The sequence below is a fragment of the Papio anubis genome, chromosome 9, assembly GCF_008728515.1.
Source record: "Papio anubis isolate 15944 chromosome 9, Panubis1.0, whole genome shotgun sequence".
Lineage (NCBI taxonomy): Eukaryota > Metazoa > Chordata > Mammalia > Primates > Cercopithecidae > Papio > Papio anubis.
The window spans coordinates 92,687,381-92,711,924 of record NC_044984.1 but is presented as its reverse complement, the minus strand read 5'-3'; the positions used below and the strand labels follow the sequence as shown (position 1 = coordinate 92,711,924).

Sequence of the window (24,544 nt, the reverse complement as noted above, 5' to 3'; positions counted from 1 at the left end):
CATTGTCGAAATACCAGAGCTCACATCTTTTGAACTTCCAGTCTGCTTTTAAAGCATAGCATCTGCCTCTGTTTTTTTCATGCATAGACCTGTGCCTGAAAAATATTTTGAGATATTGATAGTAACTGAAATAACACAACATTTTAAATATATGCATTGATTCATACAGAATCAAGAACTCCTAATTTTAGTTTGCTGAAGAAATTTGCTGCCTCAGAATATTTACATTTATGACTTTACTTCTCTAGAAACAATAAAATAACCTCTTTATTTTTTATTTTATTTTTAGCTTATTTTGTAGGCTAGCAAGAATAACCTCTTGATGTAGGTAATTAACAGAACCATAAAACATTCACACAAATGGCATCCACAGAAACAAGGTAAAATGAAGAGCTGTCATTTGTGCCAACCCCATTTGAAAGTCATTTCCAAACATTTAACCAAAGGGAGATAAGGGAGAGATGTGTAGCTGTTGGTTGCAGGATCATTTAGCTAACAGCAGTGTGCTTCCAAATTAAACCTTCCAGTTAGAAATGTTGAATGTGCATTATCTGTGTGTGTGTGCTCACACATGTGTGTGCCTGAGTAAATCTCTGGCTATATGAGCAAGTTGCGTTAGTTATCTGGAAGCAAGTTTCCAACTCTTTTAAAAGAAGGCAGCCTGTCCTCAGGCTATAAGAACATCACCCATCAGAGACTTCTGTGTTGTAAAGAATACTTACAGACCTTGGGTATTCGCCCAGTCTCTCTGGGTCTTAGTTTCTTAGGTTGTAGAATGGATGCCTGCAAACTTGTGATGGAGATATCCAAATAAACAGATAAAGGATGATAGTGTTATTTTAGTTGTATTCCCAGAACACTGACCAGAATGACTAAGATGAAACAGACAATACCAGTGTTGTTGAGGATGTGAAGTGAAGGTCTCTTAGTCTGTTTGTGGGACTATAACAAAGTATCAGAGACTGAATGGCTTACAGAAGTTTATTTCTCACTGTTCTGGAGGCTGGAAGTCCAAGAGCAAGCTGCCAGCAGATTTGCTGTCTGGAGAGGTTTCCACTCCCTGGTTTGTATATGGCGGTCTTCTCACTATGTCCTCATGGAAAGGCTGAAGGGAGCTCCCTGGGGTCTTTTTTTTTTTTTTTTTAAGTAAGGGCACTAATCCTATTTGGGAGGCGACCTAATCATCTCCAAAAGGCTCCATCTTCTGGTACCATCACATTGGGAATGAGGTTTCAACACGTGAATTTTGAGGGGATGAAAACATTGTCTATAGCAAAAGGAAACTCTGGTGTTTTTAAAAACAAAGATGTGAGGTGGGTTTCCTTTTGGTACAGACATTTTGAGAAGCTGTTTGGCATTGCCTACTAAAGCCAAATGAACACATACCTAATGACCTTATGACTTCCACTACCTGGCTCATACCAAAAGAAATGTGCATTTGTATCATCCAAAAGATATGCACAAGAACAGTCATAGTAGCACGTAGCCCCCAAAGGGAAACAAGACTAATATCCATCTACCACAGATTGAAAAATATAGCATGGTATATTCACATAATGAAATACTATACAACAATGAGGAAAAATGAGCTCCAACATCACAGATGAATCATAGAAAAATAATGTTGAGCTGAAGAAGCCAGGCATAAAAGAATATGAACTATTTGAGTGCATTCGTCAAAGGCTCAAGAATATGTAAAACTAAGCTCTGTGTTAGCAGTCAAGATAATTGTGACCATCAAAAAAGGCCAAGGAGAGCAGATCACCTGAGGTCAGGAGTTTGAGACCAGCCTGGTCAACATGGTGAAACCCCATCTCTACTAAAACTCCAAAAAATTAGCCCTGTGTGGCGGCGGGCCCCTGTAATCCCAGCTACTCGGGAGACTGAGGCAGGAGAATCGTTTGAGCCCGGGAGGTGGAGGTTGCGGTGAGCTGAGATTGCACCACTGCACTCCAGCCTGGGCAACAAGAGTGAAACTCTGTCTCAAAAACAAAAAACAAGAAACCCCCAAAAAACCTTGATACTAGGGGTGGGGATTTTTCCCCAGGAGTGGAATGAGGAGGCCTCTGGGATTCTGGGTAATGTTTTGTTTCTTGACCTAGGTGCTGGCTACATAGATGTGTTTATTGTGTGAGAATTCACTGAGATATACCCTTATGCTTTGCACCCAATTGTATGTATGGCATGCTTTAATATAGAAAGAAAAATAAGCATTCACAAAATAATATATGATTACCAAAGAGAAACTTTTAATTCAGAACTGAGAAACTGTGGAGGGCTTCCTGTAGGAGGTAGCTCTTCATCTTTATCCTTTACCTTCTCTATCCCTCACTTTTATCCTTTTACCTTTACCATACATCCTTTGTCCTTTACCACAACTACACTGGAATCTGTTTCAGTGTGAAATTATTTCCACTGAGCTGGCTTTCAATTTTTATTTTGTATGTGAGTATCACAGTTTTAAAACCAAAGATGTTAGGTAATGCCTGTACCTTCCTTAGCTGGTTTCATCTGTTTATTCATCATATGAACTTTAGAATTCCTCAAATTGGGTTTTTTTTGTTTTGTTTTGTTTTGTTTTTTGAGACTGAATTTCACTCTTGTTGCCCAGGCTGGAGTGCAGTGGTGCAATTTCAGCAAACTGCAACCTCCGCCTCCTGGGTTCAAGCGATTCTCCGGCCTCAGCCTATGAGTAGCTGTAATTACAGTTGCCCGCCATCACGCCTGGATACTTTTTTGTATTTTTAGTAGAGTCATGGTTTCATCACATTGGCCAGGCTGGTCTCGAACTCCTGACCTCAGATGATCCACCCACCTCAGCCTCCCAAAGTGCTGGGATTACAGGCATGAGCCACCGTGCCCCGCCTCAAATTGGAATTTTGATTGAGAATTATGTAAAAAATAGAAATGAAACTAGGTAGGAAATGGATACTTTGACAATATTTAGTTTTATCAACCAGAAACAAAATGGGCATCCTTGCTTCTCATGCCATTTAAATTGCATTCTCTCTTCTAAAGCAAGTTCTTGATAAATGCTATTTTATCCCTGGACCTATCTCAGACTGACCCATTGCCTCTCACCACTGTGAAGGCACAATACCATGGCAGAAAATAAATTAAAAGTTTTTTTGAGCACTGATATATTCAGGAGAAATGGAAAAAATCAAGACATGAGACATCTGAAGTTGAGGAGAAAAATTTTCCTAGGGGAAAAATGGTTGGTCTAAGGAAAAGTCAGTCCCCAAGAGAACAATAGGGTTCACCATCTTTCTGCATATTTCCAGGGGAAATAGACAGGAGGGAGTTCAGAATGGGGGGAAAGTGACTTCCTTCTTGAGCCTGTATTATCTGCCTGCCTGCCTTTCTATCTTTAGATTTATTCAGTCATTTTTGCTCTAAGTTCTGAAGATGGGAAATGGTGCGGGAGGACTGAGCTCCAATATATTTCAGTCTCAATATGTGGTCATCAGGATGCTCCTCAAGGAACTTAATCCGTGAGATCAGACAGATTTTCAACAGGTAAATCTACTTTGAGGATCACATCAGAGGCACAAATGGATGCAGTGTAAGTAGGGGGCAGTGATTAATCAGTGCTCTTGTGTCTAGTGGCCAGTTCCAGTCTTAAAAATTATAATTCTTTCCTATGTGAGGAACACTGCACAATGGACAAAGTGATTCCTTAACTGTGATCTCATTTCATAGCCCTCTGCTCTCAACCCCCTAATTCATGGCCAACAACCCCGTGAAGCAGAGAGACAGTCAGGGCAGGGCTTATTGCATTATTCTGCCAACAGGGAAACAAACTCAGAGAGGCTGAACAACTCGTCCAGGTTCTGTGGGTAGTAAACAGCCCAGCAGGCACCAGAATCCAGGTGTGTCTGAGTCAAAAGTCCCTGCCCTGTTTCTACATTGCATGGCATATCTGGGCAAATCTCTTAATTCAAGACTTCAGACAGTGTTCTGCTGTGGAGAACAGCATGACTTGAAAGTGATCATTCTTGTTTGTGTTAGTACCAAAGGCAGAAAAACCATTTGATATATAGTCATTTTAGTTCAAAGTCTGAAATTAAAACTGTAAAGTAATTTCCTCTCCCAGTTTTAGGGGCAGCTTCTTGCTGTGACTAATATTAGTGGGCTTTCAATATTATCACTGAAGTGGGGAGTCTTGCAAATCAAGTAGTGACTCATTGTAAATGCGCGAGAGACTAAATAATGCTGTGATGTGTCATAGTTGTCAGAGGGCTCAGGAAGTCTAGACTTTCAAAATGGGTTGTTTTCCCCATAGGCTGAGCTCATCTTCTCTGGGTGATATAGCTTGTGTCAGGTGCCAGGAAGTTTGGGCCCTGGGGAGGGAAAGCCACTGGCTTACTCTGTGTCACACTCTCTGTTACCTTATCCTCAAGAGCAGGGATCAGGAAGCTACAGCCCCCGTGCCAAATATGGCCCACCTTTTATGTTTATAAAGTTTTATTAGAACACGGCCACGCTCACTTATTTGCTGTTGTCTATGGCTGCTTCTCCCCACAATGGCCAAGTTGACAGTTGCTGCAAAGACTGTATGGCCGGCAAAGCTGAAAATATTGATTATCTGACCCTTTACAGCCCAAAATTGCCAACCACAGCTCAAGACTGGCAAACACAGCCACTAAAATGCCTGCTTTAAGAAAGGATAATATGTACATCAACTTTTGAGAAAAATTGACTTGCAGCAAATGATCATAAAAGGGTGCAGCATAGAAGAAGTTAGGCAGATTAAAACCTTGGTACAGACTCGGGGGTTTTGATTTCTCCAGGTTTTTTTTTTTTTTTCTTTTCCTTGTGGGAGATTCTGTTCTTGGCAGGGCTCTCTCTAAGGATCTGTCTGGGCTTCAAGCTGCTCAATATGATTCCTCTCAATATGTTTGGGAACAATCTATCCTACACTCTGGAAAGGGTTATTAGTAGTTTACCTTAATTACCAGAGTCATCTGCCAAGAAAGAAAATGAATATTTGCTAGTTACAGCTTTTACGCATATGGAAATTTCCAGAGTCATTAAAATTGTCTCCCCTTCCTTTCTTACTTGGCTGAAGTGAGTGACAGAATGAGATTTGAATTTTGTAATTGATTTATAAAGCTGATCTCAGAATGAGACAAACACCCTTTCATATGGGAAGCTGGCCTCCAGAGGTGGACACCCCTGTCTAAAAGTGGCCATATGGGGTTCTTGAAGTAGGCAGCAACCATATCATGTTTATTTTTTCTGCTTTGTGGAAATGTGCTCATCATCCAAAAAGCCTCTGGCTGAATGTATCCAAACATTTAAGCAATGAAGAAAGAGCTGATAACTGAATACAAGAAAGCAAATAATGGTCTGAAGGCCCATACAGGCTGTTGGAATTTATATTTGAGCTCTGGCATGAATGCCCCCTCATCTAGGCAGGAGAATTATCTTCCTTTACTTGAAGGGCAATTTAGCTGTCAGCATTTCCTTCTCACACTTCACTGTCCCTTTTCTGTTTGACTTTTTAATTTCTTGCTATGAGTAAATCATAGTTCCTTTTTCATAATTCATCTTTGTAGGGTTTAACTGTTTAGCTTTGCTTATGTCTCATGGACACTTTGTGGCTTTGATTGCTGTTTTTCCCAAGCTCAAGGAAACCATTTAAGACAAACATGGAGACTGAAATGAGAAATCAGAAACACAGGCAATTTACCTCCCCCAACCCTGTCTTGCATAAACAGTTACAAAACACTTCACAAATCTGAGTCGTGGAAGAGGCAGCAGAAAAAAACATGCAGTAAGGGAAATATATTTGAGATGCAAGTTCTGAATGACCAGAGCACAGTGTGATAAGCCCTGAACCCTATCTTCGAAAGCTTTGTGGAAGGAAGAAACTTTTTTTTTAAAACGCAGAGCCCAAACCTATAGATAAATGATGCTGCTAAATGACCTGACAGCAGAAGTACTTTTTTTTTTTTTTTGAGACGGAGTCTCGCTCTGTCGCCCAGGCCGGAGTGCAGTGTCGCAATCTCGGCTCATTGCAAGCTCCGCCTCCCGGGTTCACGCGATTCTCCTGCCTCAGCCTCCCAAGTAGCTGGGACTACAGGCGCCCGCCACCACGCCCCGCTAATTTTTTTTTGTATTTTTAGTGGAGATGGAGTTTCACCATATTAGCCAGGATGGTCTCAAATCTCTTGACCGCGTGATCCGCCTGCCTCGGCCTCCCAAAGTGCTGGGATTACAGGCATGAGCCACCGCGCCCGGCCCAGGAGAAGCACTTTTAAAAAGGAAAGCTTGAACCCAGTGTTCAAATACAGGAGGAAGAACTGTCACTCCATCGGCAGTTGGGGAATGAGTGAAGGGGCGGAGAAGCAGTCTGAGAACCAAATTTTGCAAACATTAGCAACTTATAAAACATCCACAGAGTGTGAGTGCATAGCAAATAAAAACAGAGAAGAGTGAATGACTGAACATCCTTTCTAGGTATGCAGGGGGAAAAAACATGTTTCCTTACACTTAGAGACTCAGGCAAAACGAGCCTGCAGGGGAATATCAAATAGGGCTTGAAGGAAATTTAGTAAAAAATATTTGGAATTTGTAGAGCCTCCTGAGTATACGGAGGCTTAGAAGAATGTCCTCTTCGGACCAGGCCTAATTTAGCATTGCCTGAAATAATCCTAGGCTCTGCCTTTGGTAAGCCCCGTGGTGTGATGAGGGTCATCCACCCTCATCACTGCTCTGGGGAATAATTGTTTGGGTCTCAAGTGTCTGCCCCTTACTGCTGCCCCTTGTTCTTTAATCTCTGTACTCCCTGTTCTTCCAGGACTGCACCTGGCATATATTTGATGGTTGACATGTGTGTTTTTAATGAATGAATGGCCAAATTCTTTAGTAGGAAATTACAGGCAGTAAGCACAGTGCTTAAGAGTACCAGACAGAGGTAGGTTCGAATTCTGGTTGTTACCACTTACAGATTCTGGTTGCTGAAGGTTGTGTAACCTTAGGCAAGTTAATTATGTTCCCTGGACCTTGGTTTTCCAATCTGTATAATGACACCAATCTCAGAGTGTTGTGAGGATTAAGTGGAAGAGTGTTTGTGGTATGCCTGATATAGTGTCTGGGGCATAAGTAGTATTCAATAAATGGTAGATATTGTTGGATAATAAGGCACTTTCACCTTCCAGAGTATTTGCAATTTAACAGAGTAACTTAAAGGAAAGCGGACCTGCTGTTGGAGTTGAAGTTAGGGAGATAAGAGGACAGGGCAATGGGTTGAAAGGGAGTTGGATTGTGGAGCTCAGATAGGGTCAAGGCGAGCAGTTTGGGAACAAGTCTAAGAAGGGTTTGGAGACTTGCTATGTAGCATCGGATGGGTCTGAACTTGGAATAAGCTGTATAGAATCAAGGAGGATGACTCTAGCCTGGTCCTTTAAGTAAGGAGGCCTTGGTTTTTTCACTTAAAAATGAAGGTGTTAGACTATTAGGTGGTCTCTAACATTTCGTGGTTCTAGGGCAAACTGAAATTGAGATAGATTTTAAAGGGCATGTAAATAAATCCAGAAGATCAATGACAGGACTGGAGTTGGAGTTCTGAACAGTGCTATCGTGCTGGAGGCTAAGGGCATTTAATTCCTCATGCATTCTTCATGTAATTAACTTTAGTGTTTGAGGGAAGATGAAGAATGAGGGAAGAATATTTTTCTCTTAACTGACTTGCTGCTTTTGAAGACCCTTGTTACCATGAGATTGATGGGAAACGTATTGCCTCTGTCCTCATGGTGCTCAGGCTCAGAAATTCACTAGAATTCCATCTTGAGAAAGACAATGCTCCATGCTTTGTATACTATCACACACGGGAAGTAATATTATCATTAAAAAATTATCATGTTGAATTTTTGATGGTGCTCTGCTTGTTTGCAATTTTATTATTCATAGGTGTTAGCTCTGTAATTACAAATCATGTTGTTAGGATTTTGGAGCAGATTCTGACATCAAATTTGGTTTGTCAATAGATGGGATGAGCATGTCAAGGAAATAGAGGATGATGACAATGGATAAAATCCCATTTGGTTTCTACAGCTAATAATAATGTTCAGAGTACAAGATTATTTGAACACTGTAATACGATTTCCACATTAAAAGCACGTTCCAGTCCATTCAAAAATTAAGTAAACAGAGCAGAGGCATACAGTTCCACTAATCCATGAATGTCGTACATCTAATGATTTTAGCAGCTCAGGGAAAACAGAGATTATTGTAAAACTTCACATCTGAATGTGTTATTGCCTCTAACAATGATTATTTGTCATTTATCTGACACTAAAGGTGTAAACTCCACATTACAGGAGTCAAAGGTTTTGCATAAAACAAAACAAAGCCTCTTTCTCCAAGGCTTACACTCTGAAAGTGTGCCAGGAACTTATGAGAATGTGTTAAAGAAATCAACGAGAGGTGTGGGACTAATATGCCTGGAGTTGGCCTTGGAAAGGACACATTTTTTATAAAGGAAAACCAGGAGTATATATGTACAAACTATACAAACTTTTCTAAGATGAAGTATGTTTAAGAAAAATCTGGGATCTCCTTTGGCCATCAATCATTCATGGTACAAAATGGTCCCCGGCATCTATACGTTCCTGTATTTTTCCTTCCAGAGTTTAGAAAGCGATGGAAGAGTAATAGAAAGAACACATTTAAATCTCTGATTTATCTATGGAAGCATTAGACTTTCAAGCGTAACTCTTAGTAAGTTAGTGATAGTTTCCTGAAATCTTACTTTTAGCACTGGAGGTTTAAAAATACTGCTTATTTTATACGTAATAGAACTTGTTCAGAAGGTCAAACAGAAATGAAACTTGGTCAGGAAGAGTTCATGCTGTTTATATGATCTCTCCTCTAGGCACCAAAATTTTCAGTGCACTTGTAAATTGGATCTGACTAGTCTTAGCAACAGCAGTAGAAATGGCAGCCTTATTTATGGAATTCCTCTCTTATTTGGAGTATTCGAATTCTTTGAATTCTTCTTATTATATCTTCTTCTTATTTGAATTCTTTTAACATGGAATTCTAGAAGATCACGAGACCTCCATGTCACAGATATACCCATGTAACAAACCTGCACATGGACCCCCTGAATCAAAAATAAAAGTTGAAATTATAAAAAGTGAAATAAAAGATCATCAATGTTTATTTGAGAATGTCTCAAATAAAAGATGCTCAATGTTTATTTGAGCGTCTACACCAAGGAAAGAATGGCATCGTTTACATAACATTAAGCTGCAAACAAATTATACTGATCAAAGCGTAGCACTAAAGCTAGTATTTCCTACCAATCTGCTAGACTAATATATTAATATAATATAATGTAATATAATTAATCTACCTAAGGGAAACATCCTGGCCCTGCTTGGATCCTTTCCTTCTGTTGGCATCTTGGGTCTGTGTTTTCAGTTTTCAGGCCCCATGCTGGCCTGTGTTGCACATGTCCAAGGCTGCTGTACCGTGTACAGACTGGTCAGTCATCAGCCTATACATTTTTAATAATTATATTTAAAGCATGGGATCACGATCAGCTGTCTTTCTGTAACACTATAGTCCTATTTTTATTAGTTGCTGCATTAATTTATGTAGTGCTGGAACTTTAGATACAGGTAATTCAATTTCTGCAAATATGTCTGCCTTCTGTGGCTGTCTGAGGATGGGAGAAAATAACTTCCATGCTGAGACCTATCTCATACTGGCTTGTCTCTTGTGCTGAAGTCATTGGCTCTGTATGTCTTGATATCAAACATCCATAGGATACATATTTGCTTTATTTATTTTTTTCTTGAGACAGGGTGTCACTCTGTCGCCCAGGCTGGAGTGCGGTGGCAGATCTTGGCTCACTGCAACCTCCGCCTCCCAGGTTCAAATGATTCTCCTGCCTCAGCCTCCCGAGTAGCTGGAATTACAGGCATCCGCCACCATGCCCAACTAATTTTTGTATTTTTAGTAGAGACAGGGTTTCACCATGTTGGCCAGGCTGGCCTCGAACTCCTGACCTCAGGTGATCCGTCTGCCTCTACCTCCCAAAGTGTTGGGATTACAGGCATGAGCCACCGCAGCAGGGCTACGTATGTTTTTGGATTGTTGCAGTAAAGCAGCTTGGTGACAAAAAGTCCATCAATCCTATATGTTACTCACTGCAATAGAACTTGTTTCTTCAGCTCCCTCCTCTTTACAGTGAGATGACTACCAATTCACAAGCTTTCATTTTTTCAAGTTCTATTTCAAATGAGATAATGAGGGTGAAAATATCTTGTTTACAACTTAGCATTTAGGCTGCACTGCCTATGGAGTAACTGTTCTTTTATTCCTTTACTTAATAAACTTGCTTTCACTTTACTCTATGGACTTGCCTCGAATTATTGCTTGTGCAAGATCTAAAAACCCTCTCTTGGGGTCTGGATCAGGACCCCTTTCCAGTAACATCTTTCTGGCAAACCATAGAAAGGAGGACACCAAAGAGACCCCCGACCCAAAGGAAATAGACTGCAGCACTGATTGGCTGACTTTTGATATCACCTTTCGTTGGAACTCGGAGTTATTAATGGCCCTTGCCATACCAGCACTTTCTGACTGAGCTCTGCTCTACCCTGAATGCAAGAGACCTAATAGTTAGGCAGGCATATCGTCTCCCCTTATTCAGCCTGAAGAAGTTGCAGAAGATGGGTCTTGATCCCTCTAGAAGCGTTAGGATTAAGGATTCTCTTATAAAAGGGAGGGGGGGGGGAAATGTCAGAGGTGTTTAAACAAGAGCAACTCCATCTTGAACAGGGGCTGGGTGAAATAAGGCTGAGACCTGCTCAGCTGAATTCTCAGCAAGTTAAAGCATTCTTAGTCACAGGATGAGATAGAAGGTCAGCACAAGACCTAAAGGCCTTGCTGATAAAACAGTTTGCAGAGGAACCAATAGGCTCTACATAGATATATAGAAAGAGATTTACTATTGTTACAGCCTCACTAATGCACCACAATGTAGTAGTCTCATTGCCTGAAGTAGTACCTGGGTCCTTTGTCTCACGACCAAGGAAGTTAAGGAGCACAGACATCAAGGGTGAGGTTGTAGCGAAAGTTTAATAATTGAATGAAGAAGGCTCTTTGCTGCAGAGAGGGGACCCAGAAGACAGCCGCCGTTTTTACAGCTGAATGCAAAGCTTCTATAAGAAACCCATGAGGGCTGGGCATCTCATTTGCATAAGGTGCACCTTTCTGGTAGCTTCACCCTGTCCTCCTAGTGTACATGCGGGCCCTTAGCTTGAGTTCTTCCCTATTGCTTCGTTTCCCTTACTGCACATGTGTCAGGGGATGAAATTTTCCATTGTGAGCATGTCTGGGCGAGTCACCTGTATAGCTTTTCTTTTCTTTTCTTTTTTTTTTTTTTTTGAGACAGAGTCTCGCTCTGCCGCCCAGGCTGGAGTGCAGTGGCCAGATCTCAGCTCACTGCAAGCTCCGCCTCCCGGGTTTACGCCGTTCTCCTACCTCAGCCTCCCGAGTGGCTGGGACTACAGGTGCCCGCCACCTCGCCCGGCTAGTTTTTGTATTTTTTTTTTTTTTTTTTTAGTAGAGACAGGGTTTCACCGTGTTAGCCAGGATGGTCTCCATCTCCTGACCTCGTGATCCGCCCGCCTCGGCCTCCCAAAGTGCTGGGATTACAGGCTTGAGCCACCGCGCCCAGCCCTAGCCTTTCTTATCTGTGCAGCTGTGGCCATGTCTTCGGCAAGCCCCTCTGTGCAAGTTCCCTTATCTGTGCCTGCAGACTGTTCTTTGGTTTGAAAGGATTCAACCAAGGACCCGCCCTAACTGCCTGCCTGATGGGTTTTTTTCCTTTCTCCTCTCTCATTCTGAGGGATTGGCACATGAAGATATGGAGGCTGAGAAGTTCCACAGTCAGTTGTCTGCAACAGCAGGTGATATGGTTTTGCTGTGTCCCCACCCGAATCTTAACTTGAATTGTATCTCCCAGAATTCCCACAAGCTGTGGGAGGGACCCAGGGGGAGGTAATTGAATCATGGGAGCCGGTCTTTCCTGGGCTATTCTCTTGATCGTGAGTAAGTCCAACGAGATCTGATGGGTTTATCAGGGGTTTCCGTTTTTTGCTTCTTCCTCATTTTTCTCTTGCGGCTGCCATGTTAGAAGTGCCTTTCACCTCCTGCCATGATTCTGAGGCCTCCCCAGCCATGTGGAACTGTAAGTCCAATTAAACTTCTGTTTCTTCCCAGTCTCGGGTATGTCTTTATCAGCAGCGTGAAAACAGACTAATACAGCAGTAAAGCCAGTGGTGGAGATCCAGCCCAAACCTGAAGGCCAGAGAGCCAGGGGAGCCAATGGCGACAATCTCCATCTGAGCTAGAAGGCCTAATAATAGGGAGTAGCAGTGTCTGAGGACAGGAGGAGATGGATGTCCCAGCTCAAGCGGAGAGTAAGTTCGCCTTTCCTCTGCTTTTTTGTTCTATCCAGGCCCTGAATGGATTGAATAATGCCCACCTGAATTAGTGAGGGAGACTGTCTTCACTCAGTTACTGATTCAAATGTTAATCTCTGCTGGGAACACTCACAGACACACCCAGAAATAATGTTTTACCAGCTGTCTGGGCATTTCTTAGCTCAATTAAGTTGATGCATAAAATTAGCCATCACAGCCGTCTATTATTAAACAAACAAACAAACAAAAAAAGGATTACACTGTGTACTTGTGGCCAAATTATAGGTTTTTGGAGGTCAGTGCTTTTCTTCTGGCTTCCAGAAATGACATGTTTGGTTCTGCTTTTGGCTAGCGGCCTTGGAAACAAGATGGGATAATGTCTGAACCCAATTATGTTGTTCAGACAAACAAGGTTAATCCTAAATTGTTAGAAGGGCTACTCAGGTGTCTCCATCCAAGATCTGGTTGCAAAGAAGGACTTAGATTAATCCCACAGACCACTCTGAGAATCGTTTACATAGGGCAAGAATATTGAAAACCTCCTTTCACCTCTACTGGCTCTCAGGGAAAGGTTTCAGGTTCACTTTGAAATGTACATATTTAAACATTCCATCTCAGACTTGCAGTTGTGATGAACTGTGATCTCCTCCCATCAGCTAGTCTTTTGAACTTGAAAGTATTGCCTACTTTTTTTTCTTCTTTTGCTTATTAGGCCCTTTTCATGGTTGAACTAATAAATAGAAATTAAATAGCAAGCAAACAACCAACCAAAGAGGGGGGAGATGAAGTAATAAAATGGTACCTGTTCAGTTATGGTAAGCGGATTATTATTAATCTAAAACAGCACAAGCTCCTGATGGCAAGGCAAATTTTTGCAGCACTCTGTGTTTAATTCCTATTTAATGACAATTTTAAGAGAATTTGGCATGAAGACAAAGGCAGAGTTTGAAGTCCAACTATCATTGATTGAAGCTTCTGCAGCCACCTTAGCAAAAATGAAGATGCTGCGCAGACAGTTTTGCTTCAAAAGCACAATAGGTCTCAGTGTGGTGGCTCATGCCTGTAATTCCAGCACTTTGGGAGGCCAAGGTGGAGGGATCTCTTGAGCCCAGGAATTTGAGACCACCCCAGACAATATAACAAGAGCCCATTGCTTCAAAAAATTAAAAAACAAAGACCAAAAAAGGCATCATGGTTTAGACCTCACTCACGTTTATGTGAATAAATCCTATATGAATTTATACCTCTTGAATTCTGCACATATAATACCTGAGAGGTAGACTTTAGATTTGGTGTCTAAAACCAAAACAGAGGCTAGAACATGAAGAAAATATCCTGGCATTTATTTTTCAGGGATCTTGACACACAGGATTATGAGTAGACATGAAAATATCGACCCAGCTGTAGACAGCAACTGTCAGCAGCTGAGAAATGACCTGGCAGAAGAAGTTTCATCAGTGACTGGGGGAGTGACACAGTCAAATTCTCTGTCCTGATTTTGGGATAATGAAAACTGACACGTGTACCTTCGGGTTCTCTAAAATATAAGTGGAAAATGAACATTTGCATCTTCCCCACCCACACCCCACTCCCAACTCCCCCAGTCCAATATGCATGCTCTTAGACTCCTGCAGCAAGGGAGCCCAGGACAGCACTTGAGAGCTGCTAGCCAACTGGTTAAGAGCAAGAATTCTGGATCAAAAGGATCTGACTGGGTTTAAATCCTGGCTCAACCATCTGTTAGCTCTGGCAAAGTTATTTAACCTTTTTTGGTACCTTATTTTCCTCATTTTAAAAATGGGCTTAAAAATCCCCCCCCAAACTAGCTCATAGGGCTGTTGTCAGGGTTAAATGAGCCAAAATATAAAATAAAGTGCTTAGGATAGTGTGTGGCATACATTAGGTGCTACATAAATGTTAACATTGCTTGTATTGGGAGGCTGTGATCCAAGTTTTGTGCTAGAAAGCGCCACAGAGAAAAGGGACCAGCCCAGACACTTTTGGTTGCAATGAACAAAAACCCGACCAGATTTGCCTACACAGTAGAGGGAATGTATTAGCTCATGTATCTGAAAAGTGGGAGGGAGAGAGGGTTTGGGGTAAGACTTGATCCAGTGCATCAGTGAATAAATCAGGCTACTTTTGTTGCTGATATTTTCACTCTATCTTACATACGTTGTGATGCCAGCTTCATCCCAAGGCTGGCTTCCCTCTGGATCCCAGGGTGTCTGTTAGTGGCCACCAGGATGCTATGCTTCCTCGTTCACATCTAGTGAGATATTATCTTTGTCTTAGCAGTTCTAGGAAAAATGCTGAGAATGCCAAAGATACATTGCAGTAGGGTAGAGAGATTGAATTCAACTCCGTTGAAAAAAAAGTGGGAGAATTTTTAAGCTAAGGGGCTCTGGGGAAGGAGAAAGGGAGGAAGAGAGGCTAGGAAGACAACAGTGTTTGTTACAGAAGATTTTTGTGTGTGACCTTTGGTAGCACTTGCTGAGGATTTTGACTTAGTTCTGAGAGAGAAGGAAGGATCATGATAGTGATAACATAAGCAAATTCCTGAAAAATGTTTTCTGTTGTCCAAATCCACGAAGACCAAAGCTTTACTTCAGGTGAGTCTGCACATCTGCAGAGTAACTTACGGAGCAGGCTACCCTGCTGGGAAAATATCTGTTGACTTGCCTCCTTTCTTCTTGGAATGTTCTTTTAATATCGATTAAAAGACCACATAACAGAGGAAGGAAACTGGATGGAAAGATCTGGAAGTGAGGCTCTCAGCAAAGACCTTGGGAGAGATTTGAGAAACAGGATCATGAACAGTAAGAGACCCAGGTTGGAATCTCAGCCCCTTCATGTAGCAGCAGGATTCTGGATGAGTCACTAACTTACTCTGAGCCTCATTTCCTCATCTGTAAAGTGGGACTAGTAACTGTATCTCCTCAAAAGGATTGTTATAAACATTAAATGAGATATGTATGAATACTTGGTTGCACAGAAAAGATGCTTAAACGTCTTAACAATTGTTATTACTATTGTTGTTACTGTTATTCTACAGGCAGCAAATATAATAGAGGCCCTGAGATCTGAAAGGGGAAGAAGACATTCTAACCTTCCCAAGATGGTAAAACAGGATACAGTGAGCCTCGGGTTAGGACTCAGAGATTATTTAGAATTTCCATATTTTCCTCTACTGAATTAGAATTTGTTACATTGTATTTTATGAGACAAATCTCTTTCTTCCCCATATTCTGGGTTGAGTAATTCCACTTAAGTAGGAATTATTTAGGAATCTATACTATGAAAAAAATCATAGATTTGCACAGAGACTGAGTAACAAGGGTATTCCATGGAGCATTTTGTTTGAAGGGAATAAAAGAAAATTGGAAATTGCTTAAAAATCCAACAGTCCAGGATTGATGAAATCAGACCTTATTATAAAACATGTCATTCAGCATGCTTTTTGCTGCAAATAAGACAATCCTTCCTTCCTCCTTATCTCTTTAAATTAGGTTATTAGGTGATACAACATTTATTACCTAAACAAATACAGAGGTAGAACTGGCTCCGGATATGGAATTTCAAAGTATATCTCAGTTTCTTGGTGCTTCTTCCTTGGACCTTGATGTGTTGGCATTATCCTCAGTCTGGTAGCAAGATGGCTGCTGCATTTCTAGCATCCTGTCTAGACAAAACAACCTCCAGGGAGAAAGAGCCACGCCTCCTCCCTAGAAACTCCAACTGCTCCTTCCTCTCCTGTGAATAATACACGAAGTGAAAAAAAAAGCAGATTATGAAACCACAGGGCAAATTTCCCCACTTTTTTTTTCCAAGAAATATTTGCCAATTTTGTTTGTTTTTGCCTCCAGATGAACTTCAGAATTAGCTTATCAATTTTTATAAAATATCTTATTAAGCGTTGATTGGATTATTTGGGATTTATCAATTCATCTGGGGAGAAATGGACCTAACAGTTCTTCTAATTTAGAAAACAGCAAAGTGGTAGCATTGTTTATACCATTGGAAAATAGGAAAGAACTTCCCAGCAATAGGAAAATAGATGAATAAAACATAATATAGTCATACAACAGAATATCATACAGCAGTTAAAAAGAATGAGCTGGCAGCGTAGGGTAGTGCTAAAAGGTATGATACCATTGATGTAAATTACACAGAAAAAAGAGCACACAGTACAATACTCTCTACTGTTCATAAGTACATGCATATGTATGCAAAAACTATAAAAAGGCATTGAAAAGATTCATCAAATTTATGATAATGGCTGCCTCTAGGGAGCATGGAAGAAGAATGAGGAAAAGGAGACATTAACTGTATCTACAGTGTTTAATTTCTTTCATTTTAAAAATATTTGAAACATGGTAGGTTCTGGGGGCAGAGAACTGGATGTTGGGGCAACAGCAGTGAAGGGGGAGAGTTTCACTCTAAATCCTTTCATACTTTTTATAATCCGAATCATGCGAATTGTCTCACTGACTCAACATAAATAAAACCATAAAAAGACTCTAAAATGCAAAACAGTATGTTAACAATAATCTATTTTCACTGATACTTTTATTCTCTATATATTTCATATTAAAAAATTATCTTTAGGCCGGGTGCAGTGGCTTATGCCTGTAATCCCAGCACTTTGGGAGGCCCAGGCAGGCGGATCACAAGGTCAAGAGATCAAGATCATCCTGGCCAACATAGTGAAACCCCTTCTCTACTAAAAATAAAAAATTAACTGGGCGTGGTACGAGCCTGTAGTCCCAGCTACTCAGGAGGCTGAGGCAGGAGAACCGCTTGAACCTGGGAGGTAGAGGCTGCAGTGAGCCGAGATCGCGCCAAGGCACTCCTGCCTGGTGACAGAGTGAGAATCTGTTAAAAAAAATTATCTTTAAAAAAAGAAAAAAACTAGGTTTGGTGCAGTGGCTTACACCTGTAATCCCAGCACTTTGGGAGGCTGAGGCAGATGGATCAGTTGAGGTCAGGAGTTTGAGACCAGTTTGGCCAACATGGTAAATCCCCATTTCTATTAAAAATACAAAAATTAGCTGAGTGTGGTGGTGCATGACTGTAGTCGCAGCTACTTGGGAGCCCGAGGCAGGAGAATGGCTTGAACCAGGGAGGTGGAGGTTGCAGTGAGCCGAGATGTTGCCATTGCATTCCAGCCTGGGTGACAGAGCAAGACTCCATCTCAAAACAAAACAAAACAAAACAAACAAACAACAACAAAAAAAAACCTAGTAATGTGCACACTGTTAGTGATGCAGGTGGTGTCATTGGTGGCAGCTGGAGGTAGCTGAAGAAGAGGTGGAGGTGTGCAGGGTTGGTGGAGGTTGTTAGTGCTACATCTCCAGTGTAATATATGCTTTTATTACTCTCTGTGTGAACTTTGCACATGAATGTCCCCCAATGTCAGATTCTGATAAGAGAAATCAAACAAATATAATTAAAGATAAACACATAAGTCAAATACTGGTGGAGAGGAATGGAATGAGTTGCTCTTACCTTTTTTCTTCATGCCAGCTCCTCCACAGGCTTGTCTACTAATGTCCCCCAGTCTAGACTTGTTTCCCAGTGTCCCCAATCCAGACTTTTGTGCAAGAGTTTTGGAACTTGAGAAGGACGGACAAGACTCCCAAGAATGCTTTGTACTCCACAGTGTTCCTTGAGTAGTGATGCTTTGTGCTCTGATCTCATGAGTTTCCTCCCTTACACCATCAACATCTCATTTTTCCAAGACCACTTTCATACTGTATGATGGGATGGAAACCACATTTTTCTTTCGCCTGCCCTTTGTTCTCTTAGCTTCCCACCCCTTCCTCTTCCAAGAGAGGCCCAGACACACTAAGGGGCTTCTCAGGAGAAAACAAGCCAGAAGCCTAGAAGAACATCAATTTCCCTGAGGTCAAGTGGCAGACAAGAGTGTCAACAGCTTGTTCCTAGAGACCTAGAAAGAAAGAGGCCATTGAGGCACCAGGCTGGTAGGGATGGGAGGTATAAATGAAAGCGAGACAAAGGGATCTTATGGGGAAGTAGAAAGAGGCAGTCTTGGGAGTTATAATGAGCTGCTGTGGATACTCTTTAGTATTTGAAAGAGACAAGAAAGAAGATTAAAAACTCCTGGGCTCTGCTTCTTTACACATGAGACTGCTCTGAAGCTGTAGTATAGGGACTTTATATGCATTATGATTATAATGGGCTGACTCTACAGGGCATGCAGTGGTCCTGGGGCTTTCTGTGGGGTTCATTTAATCACAAATGTAATTCCAGAGCTCTGGAACTTGGAGGACCCTTGTGTCAGGGTTTCAGCTGTACCTCTGTGTAGGTCCACCATGGGAGCCACTGCCTCCTCCTTCTGTCTTCCTTTCTTCAGGAGATGCCATTCCAAGAAAACCATGGAAGCAGAAAAGAGGAAGGCGGAAACAAAGATGAAGTAAGAAGCTATGTCCTCTGTGCATGGAGACAGCAGATCTATTAGTAGACAGGATGAAGAGAAAAGGTGGGAAGAAAAGCCACATGGCTGATGTGACAAGGAAGAAAGTGGGTCTCTCAGCTCTTCCCTTCTTGTTTTTCCCCTTTTCCCAGTGCCAAGAAATGTATTTTTGGAGGCTGCATTCTTCCCACCAAAATTTAGAAGGACGCTGTTGCCAGGTTTGAAGACCACTTGAAACAATAATTGTTGTTATTCTGCTATAGTTACCAAGGATGACAAAACTATTTACATGCTGGGGATAGCATGCTAGAAAAATTGCTAAACAAATCGTATTTTTTCCTTCTATAAAATCAGAGTTGCAAAGAGCAATATATTAGGCATTTTCTTTGCCAAAGAACTTTAGCTACGATTTTCTCCTTCTTTAAAATTCATATTAATGATCGTAGATACCAGGTTTCTAAGGGAAAGACTCTTTGCAACATCTTCTATATATACCCTAGGTGTTTCTGTATTGAATTTACTTAAGATTTAGGCTCTACAGTTTGATCTCTATCATGTAAAAATATATAGCAAGAAGACTCCTGGGACAAACACTGAAATGTTTATTTTTAATTTTCTCTGGGCATTGACATTCTGGATGATTTTATTTTTTCATACTTCTTTCTATTTTCCATATATTTTACAATCTGTATTCATAGCTTCAAAAATAAAATAGTTGCTGTGAATAATCACTCTATGTAAGTATTTTATGTGACATATGATCGCAAGGATATAAAAAATGTATGAAGCAAAGAGACTGCAAGTAGAAAATACCAAAATATTAACAGTGATTCTTACTGAGTTAGAATTATTCTTTATTTTATAATTATTCTAAATGAACATGAACTACTTTTATAATAGGAAAAAATTATTTTAAGAAGGAATTTATTAAACTTGAACCAAAGAAATGCCAAAAGGGTCAAGCCACTTGGCATTTTCTCTCTCACAGTGGCATTCTAGAATTTTTTTTGAAAGGGCATGTTTTCCCCTGATATCAATCTCAAGAGGTTGAAGGACATACCCTAAACACCTCTAGCTTCCTTTAATAACTGATTTGAATGTATTATCCTCCTATATTTAGAAATTCTCTTCAATCGCACTGTGATTCAACTTAAAGGCAAAAATGCACTTGTGCCTAACTTTTAATAAGTCTTATGGAACATGTAGCTGAATTAATGTCTAATTCCCTGTGCTGGGGAAATCCAGCAGGAATACTGGTCATATGCATATATCCTGGGATAGAGCCAAAGGAGCTAGTCTTGACTGGACTTGGGAGGGGACAGTGTTCTCAGGGGTCTGACCATGATTAGAGGAAGGAAAGAATGAAACTGCAGACTGTATCTGAGAAGGGAACCGAGTTTAATATCTGAAAAGCAGTGTTAATGTCAGCTCCAAGGGAGAGGCAGAAATCAGGAAAGATGGAAGAAGGAAGAGATAAATTAGAATTTGGGGTGACAAAAAAATGCAGAAATGTAGTCAGGAAGACCTTGGCTGAAATTCCAGTTCGGCCACTTAGCTAGCTTGGGCAGGTCACTTAACCTCTTTGATCCTCTGTTTCTTCATCTTTGAAATAGGTGTGACCCAGATATCATCTGAGGTCATCTTCTTCTTTGACTTTAACTGAGACTGGCTTCTGGGCAAAGTCTGTGCTCTCTCCCAACAGTCAGGAGTAGGACCAATTGTGATTAACAGAGACTCAAAAATATTAGCTTGATAGAGAGTTTTATTCTCTCCCCCAGCAAAGTCTAGCGATGGGAGAAGAGAGGGGCAAGCATCAATGGCCAATGATATAATCAACCATACCTATGTAATGAAGCCTCCATAAAACTCAAAGGACAGGGTACAGGGAGCTTTCAGGTTGCTGAATACTTGGAGGCGTCTGGTGGGGGCTGTGTCCAGGGAGGCATGGAAGCTCCATGCCCCTTTCCTCGTACCTTTTCCTGTGCATCTCTTCCATCTGGCTGTTTATCTGTATCTATTGTAATATCCTTTATAATACATGGGTAAAACAAGTAAAGAGTTTCCCCGAGTTCTGTAATCCTCTCTAGCAAATTAATTGAACATGAGGAGGTGGATGTGGGAACCCAGATTTATGGCTGGTCAGTCAGAAGCGCAGGTCACAACCTGGGGCTTGCCATTGGCATCTGAAGTCGGGGGAAGTCTTGTGGGACTGTGACTTTAACCTGCAGAGTCTGATGCTATCCCCAGGTAGATAGTAGAAGAACTGAGTGAAGTTATAAGATACCCAGTTGGTGTCTGCTGGAGAATTGCTTGGTGTGTGGTAAACCCAACAGATGCCTGGTCACAGAAACCTTCTGATATGGTTTGGTTCTGTGTCCCCACCCAAATCTCATCTCTAATTGTAATCCCCATGTGTCCAGGGAGGGAGGTGATTGGGTCATGGGGGCGGTTCCCCCATGCTGTTCTTGGGATAGTGAGTAAATTCTCACAAGTTCTCATAGTTTTAAAAGTGAAAGTTTTTTTTTTTTTTTTTCCTGCACTCTCACACTCCCTTCTGTCACCTTGTGAAGAAGGTGCCTGCTTCCCCTTTGCCTTCCTCCGTGATTGTGTTTCCTGAGATGTCTTAGCCATCCATGCTTCCTGTCAAGCCTACAGAGCTGTGAGTCGATTAAACTTCTTTGCTTGTTAATTACCCAGTCTCAGGTAGTATTTTTCATAGCAGTGTGAGAACATACTAATACACCTTCTGTGCTGCATTGGGTGAGCACGTGAGAGAAGGAAAAACCAATCTCTTGCAGTGATAATTGGAGCAGTGGTCATTCTGCTGGCCTTTTCGTCAGCTGACTGATTGTCCTGACTGTTTTCTGCTCCTTGGTCAACTTGGGAATTTATGGGCAGTAATTCAGAAAATAGAGTGGATGTCTTACACTGAGTCTTCCAATTTGACGGAAGCAGTACAAGTCTTTTGAATACTGTTTCAAGTAAAAGTTTTAGAAAGAGATATATAGATTTTCTTTTTCTAGACCAAAGGAAGACCAGCCTATGCCAGGCTAAGAGTGCTTGAAGGATCTTGGTTGCCCAAAGCAGAAACACACAGAGCTGTCTGCTATCAGATCAATGCTAGCGAAGAGAAGAGTGTTTGTGCCCCACCAAGGGAATACGAACAAAAGAACTTCATTGGCTTTCTCCATCACCTGATTTGACATTGATTTCCAATTTTAAAAAAGGAGTCCAAAGTTAGTCCCTGTGGAGTCAAATATGACAATAGAACAGCTGCTACCTCAGCACAGATGGCAATTTTTTATAGAGGACTTATGAAGAAAGAAGGGGATCTTTTCTCTCTAAATAAAAGCTGCTCATTTAAGATCATTTCTCCTCAACAGCTTCTACTCTACTCAAGAAACTGCTAGCATCTCAATTGTTGAAAACTTTAGGTTAAAAGCAAATAAAATGAATACAAAAAGAAAGTAAACTTCCCTAGATGGTAAGACAGTTGTACCTTAACCAGATATCATAAACCTTTTTACTCTAAGAGAATAAAATGTCAAGTTCTGACCATGGTGCTGACTGACTCAGTGGCTTTGGGAAGTATTTTAGATTCTTTTAGCTGCAGTTTACTTTTCTGTAAAGTGAGAGAGGCAAGCTGCAGATGTTACTTAAGGTGGTTGGCTTCCTTTGTGGGAGAGCAGGTGCTCATCATAGACAAGGGATTGGTCTTCCATTTTGCAAGTAGAGAAATGTTGGAAACACAAACAAACCAAAACAAATACATGTAATAGCATGGTTTGGAAGGTAATCTTTAGAGTCAGACTGTTTGATGGGAATCCAGGCTCCACCACTAGTTAGTTGTGTGACCTTCAATCAGTTACATAAACCCTCTGTGCTTCCATTTCTACATGTATCATATGTATAAAAATACTACCTACCTTATAGAGTTGTTACATAATGTATGCAAAATGGTTAACCCAAGGTTGGTTTATAATAGGTGCTTAAGGCATTTTTTTTGGAGGTGGAATCTTGCTATGTCACCCAGGCCTGATCTTGACTCACCACAACCTCCGCCTCCTGGCTTCAAGCAATTCTCTTTCCTCAGCCTCCCGAGTAGCTGGGATTACAGGCGTGTGCCACCACGCCTGGCTAATTTTTGTATTTTTAGTAGAGATGGGGTTTCACCATGTTGGCCAGGCTGGTCTCAAACTCCTGACCTTAGGCGATCCAACTGCCTCGACCTGCCAAAGTGCTGGGTTTGCTCATGCCTACTAAAAATACATAAATTAGCCGAGTGCGGTGGTACATGCCTGTAATCCCAGCTACTGGAGAGGCTGAAGCAGGAGAATCGCTTGAACCCAGGAGGCGGAGGTTGCCGTGAGCTGAGATCATGCCATTGCACTCCAGCCTGGGCAACAAGAGTGAAACTCTGTCTCAAAAAAAAAAAAAAAAAAAGTGCTGGGATTACAGGCATGAGCCACTGCACCCAGCCGATGCTTAAGCAATGTCAATGCACATTCAACTGATTACCTGGCAGCTCCCTTCCTTTTTCTTAAAATCATGTTAATTTTGTTCATGTTTCCACCGCTCCTCCATGAAGCCCATGTGCCTCAAGAGAGGCTAATTGATCTGAGCTGTAAGGGAGGTCCTGATTATTCAAACCCAGTCCTTCTCAAACTGTTGTGTCATCAGAATAATCTGAAGGGATTGTTACACACACACACACACACACACACACACACTCCTATTTTTTTTTTTTTCCTGGACCACCTCTCTAGTAGGTATAAGGTGAGGTTGAGAATGTTTTCCAGTAAATGCCCAGGTGATGTTGATGTTGCTGGTTTAGGAACCATGCAGAGAACCTCTGGTTTCATCCAGTCATGATGTCAGACCCTCCGCCTTGCCTGGTTGGTTTAGTAAGACAGCAGAAAAAGTTTACTAGGGGCTTCTAGAGAAGGAGCTTTTTATTGTTAAGAGAGAGATGAGTTTCAGGGCATGCTATTCTGAAAAATGGCACATGGCATTTCAGAAAACAACAGAAGCAGGAAGGTCTCTCTCTCTCACTTTCTTTCCACTTCCTCCCTGAAGCAGGCCATAAAACCTAGCTGACCTTCCTCTGAAAGTAGGTCAGAAAATCCTCATTTCAGATAAAGGGCTTCTCTCCCTATACCCAAAACAAAATAAAGAAATGTCCTCCTCTCTGAAGACACAGAGACACCAAGAAGAATCTGAACACATAGGTTTTGGTGAGTTACCCCGCTTTATTACCATTGTATCACACCCTTCTGTTTCCCAGTCATCCTTTTGCAGCCCAACTGCCCACAAAAATACAGTCTTCCCTGCTTCTATAGGTCTTCATTTCTGCAGGTGCCTGTGTAACCTAAAATTTATATTAAATTTGTATGCTTTTCTCTTGTTAATCTTTTTTTTGTTGTTGTTGTTATAGGGGCCTTTAAACTGCCTTTGCAAAATTATAACAATGAGGAATCTAACATAACTGACTCTACCTTGCTTCTAACCTCACAAGTTAACTGTCTTTGTTCATTCCTATATATAGGCTAACCTAACTATGGAAGAAATTTAGTTTATTGTTTAACTTTAGAGCAAGGATGATAATAGCCCTCGACAGAAAAAGAAGTCTGGAAGTGAGTGGGTGTTGTTTCCATGGTTGTTT

At 41.3% G+C, this 24,544-nt stretch overlaps 1 long non-coding RNA gene across 3 annotated transcripts in view; it reads left to right on the top strand.

The window, feature by feature from the left end:
• LOC103876002 overlaps positions 1-22,976 on the top strand; it is a 181,535-nt gene extending 158,559 nt beyond the window's left edge. For 2 of the 3 annotated variants that reach the window (XR_002515808.2, XR_002515807.2), the window contains exon 4: positions 18,823-21,440. This is a non-coding gene — a long non-coding RNA (uncharacterized LOC103876002). The other variant, XR_002515809.2, reaches the window with a different exon arrangement.
• Positions 22,977-24,544: the final 1,568 nt, after the last annotated feature.